The following is a 5,382-nucleotide window of genomic DNA, read 5'->3' on the forward strand; positions in this document are numbered from 1 at the left end:
ACACATGAACTATTAGCATATTCGAGCCCTGCTTTCGAAGAACAGTGTATTTTCAATCTTGCATATTGAATACACGTGTGCAAGTAAGAAGCGTTATAGGTGATCGCACCATGCTCTTTGGGATTATTTAATCCATACAAGGCTTTTCCTATTTGTACACGTAGTCAGAATGGTCAGAACTTTCAAATCCAGGGGGTTGTCTGACAAATTAAAGAAACTTTGACCACCATAACAAAAACTGGGTTCTTGTTGAATTTTCAGAGACAAAAATGCAATACAATGAAATAGAGATTTTATAGTGGAAAACCTCCTTACTGAAGGTAAAAAAACAACGATCTACCCTCGTAGCATTTTAAACCAAACTTCCCTATATTCAAAGAGCAACTTTAGATTACAACTCTATAATCAAAAAGACTAACTCTAGTAAATCACCTAACTAGCTCACTCCAACTGTTCAACAATTATCTGTTTATAAATTTCAGAAGTTGTTTTTCTCTTTGTCAAAGATCCTTTTATAAGGGAGGATTAAATCCTAATGGAATCCTTCAATGAAAGCAATTCATTTCCTAAATTTTTTTCCTTTCCGTATAAGGAGTCATTTTCACTATTTTTCCTTAGTTAGGAGTATTTATCTTCGACGCGTTATTTCTTCTTTCCCGCTCTTTTATCTTAGTTCTGGTACAAGCTTGTGAACCTGGTTCACCTTGGCATTGTCAAAACTTTACTCAAAATGTTGCCATGTCATCATTAATTTATTTCTCCTCTGAGGACCCAATTTCTCGAGTCTCTATCAACATATATAAAGATTAGTTAGAGAACTCGATATCTTTACCATGGTTCTTTTTAAATGCAATGCTGTAAAATATTAATTATATAGTCATTAAGGTAAATCAATAGAAATTATTTGCTTAATGAAAATCAAGTCTTATTAATGGTTACTCTTATAAAATAAAAATGCAATGTGGAGACGTGAATAACATCTCATTTAACATAAAGTTGTCGTCATGATGATGCATGTGAGTTTGTCAAGTCTCTCCTTATCTTTTATGTATTCAAATATACTTAAAAATTATAAAAAGGTGAATAATAATTTTAAACGGATTAAAAGGGAAAATAGATGTGAAAAATTGAAACAAGGAACTATTTCTTTTTCAAATGTGTAAGAAGTAAATTATTACATCAATGATGATTTTAGCATGACATCAGAAACCTATTTAGGATAAATAATCAACTAAGAACCATTAAAGACATATTTATCTTCAATGTCTAGATCTCATTAATTAATTAATTTATATATATTCTTTCTATGATTTGACCAAAAATAGAAAAAAATTAAATGGTCAACTGCATGGCCACTGTATAATTAGTGTGAGATTAGCCCTTTCATGAAAATATACATCCATTCAACAACATAAAAAAAAAATAAAGATTTTGAAACGGCAACAAAAGTCTCTATTGTGTATGTATCCTTTATCTAAATTTCATTTCTTAATTTTTGTGTTTGAATTTTGATGAATAAATTTGTTTACTATATAGAGGACTTGTAAACTTTAAGTTTAAATATCTTATTGTTCTTTTTTTATGGTTAAAAATCACTGCATATTGTAATTATATAGTATTACATGGGATAATCTTAGTAACATTGACTACTAAATTTTCACTTTTTTTGGTGAGATCAATCAATTCCTCACCTTAATTGTAATCTCCACCTTAATTTTTCCCTTTCCTGACCCCTAATTTTTAAAACAATAAAATATTAATGAATATCACATATTATCACATTAAAAAAGAGTGTCATGTGATATAACTTTGTTAGTTGGGCATTAAAGAAAGTATAATAATAATAAAAAGGAACATAAATTGTCTATAACAATTATAGTTACAATTAAACTTATTCTTGGTATTGATGTATGATAATTTCCACCCCTTGTTAGCCCTGTGTTGTTTCTCAACAAAAGAGAAGTAGCATGACTTTTAGTGATTTAAAAGATCTTAAAAGAACATGAAAAGTTGTGACTTTTCTGAAAGATGGTGGCCTTTGTGACTTTTGGGGAAGGTTGTGATTATGAAGGATTGTGGCTTTTCCAAGGGGTTGTGACTTTTCCAATAAAGCATAATTAGCACATGTTTACACTATTGTTTGTTGTTTGTAAATATATGGGTTTGTTCTTATTTATAAAAAATAGAATTTCTGAAATTCTTCTTATTCTTCACAAACAAATTCTAGTGTACTTTTTTGCCGCTGAGTGGTTAGCTGAAGTTGTGATTTTAGGTAGCAATAGTAATACAATTTGAACAATATGAGCAACAAGGACAAATTCTTTGGCACCTCTGAAAGTCTTCTTATTGAAAACTTACCTCAGAAAAAAACCAAAAATTGAGAAAATAATGTGAAAAAGTTGATAGGATTATTAAGCTACCCTATGCTCTTATTGCCCAAATTCTTTCTTTATTGTCCATAACAGACACGTTCATAACATCTACTCTCTCTAAAGATTGGCAATACTTATGCACTTCTATCAACAACGTTCTTTATGACACTGAGGAGTACGACCGTTTAGATAGCTCGGTAGTACATAAACTCATTTCCTTCACGGATAATGTACTATCTCTCCTTAGCCATTAAAATGTTCAGTCTAAAATTTGTGTTCAGATATGATGATGGTCTGTTATATTGACCCGTGATTGAGAAGTGGCTTCAATTTTCTATGAATAAGAAAGTGGAGGATTTACGCCTGAATATACGTTATAAAATTGTTTATCCGACTGAGCATGACCAACCCTGTAGCTAGCCAAAAGTTCTCTGTAGTAGTTCATCAATTATAAAACTTAAGTGCAATAATTGCAAAATTTGAGATGATTGCATGCTAAATTAAACTTCTTTGAAGAGTTTAACGCTGAAAAGTTTGTTTATCTAGGATGAACATATTAAACAAATAATGTCAAATTGTCCTCAATTGGAATCATTGAATCTATATGTATTTTGTGGTTTTAATCGTTTTCACAAAATCCATAGATTAAAACCACAAATTCCATATAGATTCAAAGATCCCAATTAAGGACAATTTGACATTATTTGTTTAATGTGTTCATCCCGGATTAACAAACGTTCCAGTGTTAAACTCTTCAAAGATGTCCAATTTAGTATGCATTCTTCTATGCTATGCAATTATTGCAGTTGACTTTAATAATCGATGAAATACTACAGAGAACTTCTGGCAAGCTATAGGGTTGGTCATGATGCCCAGTCAGATAAGCAATTCTATAACATATATTCAGGTGTAAAAACTCCACTTTCTTATTCACAACAAATTCATTCCACTTGTCAATTACGAGAGAATAAGAAACACCATCATCACATCTAAACATAAAGTTTAGACTAAAATTTTAAACGGTAGAGTAGCTAAGGAGAGGCACTACTTATCCATTAAGGAAATGAATTTGTGCACTGTCAAGATTAATAATGACTGTAATTGACCAAGCACAGTCATCCTGACGGGGATCGACATTCACTCGAAGGTGGTACATGTTGCTTTGAAATTGTTGCTCCATATGTTGAACATTTAACTATTTCTGGTGTTTTAATCATACGAAAATTAAGCTCAGGGACTTATCATCTTTGAACCACGTAAATCTTGATCTCTACTATGATGAATTAGATGAAATGATTGAAAACATCTTTGGCAGGCATTTGTTGTGCTAATGAACTAATATTGTCATCCTCGTTTACGAAGGTTAGTTATAAGTCCCAAATGTCTCCAGTCTTTTTATGTTGATTGTGAATTGAGCTCTTGTTTTCTACCTATCAACTTGATTGTACGATGGGGGTCATGATTTTTTCAGTTAACCTAATTAATTATCTATTGATTCACTTCCTTTTAATTAACTCATATAGTTTTAATTTAGTACGTGAGGTCAAATATCAGGTGCTTTTATTGGTCTAAGCTAAAGGTGTTACATGAATGGGACATCACTATTGGTTTAATTTGTAAGCCCTATAAATCAATGTACTTACCTTTATTCTACCTCATTCTTCTATTCAGGTGATTTCTAGTTTGATGTTGGAAGAGGAAAACATCTCCTTATTGTCGCTGGAATGTAGATGGTTGACAAGAAGTTCTTGTATTTCAAAACTTTCCTTCCCCTAGTCAACCTCTTAAGGTCGATTGGTAATTTGGAAAACCTAATGATATTTCCTGATATGCCTGTATGTTTTCAATTCACAATATTTTTATGTAAAATGTATATTTATCCCTTATTGCCTCAATGACTTTAATTACATTACTATAGTTGTTAAGCTTACACCTAACCCGATTTGTCCTTTTTATTTATTAGTAGTACCAGCTTTTTTTAGGGCAAAGACATTAATTTGCTGGAAGACAAGTACCTCTCGTTTGAACAAAACATATTCAAAGTTTCCTTATAAAATTTAAAAAATGTCAAGGTTATGCCATTTTTTAGTCGTATGCATATTTTTGACCCAATAAAGCTCTATAAATTATTGAAATTCTTACTTGAAAATGCAATAAATCCCGAGAAACTTGTTATAGTACCAGAGCATAAGGACTGCAACAGTTATTCTACTAATACCTCAAATCTAATGAAGCATTTGTTAGGTTTTCCAACAAGTACAATTATTTCCTTCGGACCCGTTAGTCATAATGTATTATATTCCTAGTTTGTTACTCTTATTTTTGTTGACATTTTGTTTCTTTTAATGACTATAACTTGTTATGAAAATTAAATTATGTGCCAGCCAGTAATTAGAACAAAAAAGAGTTGATCGCCCCTTAACCTATGATTTTTGCTCGTAAAAAGGAAAGCTAATTTGCATCTCCCTCTACAAGGATGGAATCAACTTTCTTGGGAGTGGACTAGTTGGTTGGCCAACCTAGATTCATTATCACTCTTGCAAGCCGGGTTGGAAGTTGACTAGATTACTAGATATTGTAGTTACTTGGGTTGGGAGCCTGACTTTTGTTTCTTGGGTTTGGATTTGTGGTGCCTTTCTGTCTTGAAGACCTAGTTATTCTTTATACATGTCGATCTTATGGGGGTCATTTTGAGTTTCATTTTAACATGTGCATGAGTTTACTTTCTAGGCATATAGGGGTCAGTTAGGTTTAGGCTAGATGTACTTAGATTTACTTTCAATATTCTCGTATGTTTTCTTTCATATCTGTTTTGACATTCGATGTGTAACCATAGGTTTTGTTCTTTCTCGGGTGACTCGAGATTAGGGTTATTCAGGCTGGATACTTTTTGTGATTCCACGTAAGGGGACGTTGATCCACGGTGGCTTAGTATTGATTGATCTCTTAATCGACATCCTTTTGGCAGTTAATACCACTCGAGACACTCTTTCTTGTTGGATGGCTTTGT

At 32.0% G+C, this 5,382-nt stretch overlaps 1 pseudogene; it reads left to right on the forward strand.

The window, feature by feature from the left end:
* The first annotated feature begins 4,804 nt into the window (after positions 1 to 4,804).
* Positions 4,805 to 4,864, forward strand: LOC125863476 (U6atac minor spliceosomal RNA; annotated as a pseudogene).
* The last annotated feature ends 518 nt before the right edge of the window (positions 4,865 to 5,382 follow it).

The sequence above is a fragment of the Solanum stenotomum genome, chromosome 4 (genome assembly GCF_019186545.1).
Source record: "Solanum stenotomum isolate F172 chromosome 4, ASM1918654v1, whole genome shotgun sequence".
Classification (NCBI taxonomy): Eukaryota; Viridiplantae; Streptophyta; class Magnoliopsida; order Solanales; family Solanaceae; genus Solanum; species Solanum stenotomum.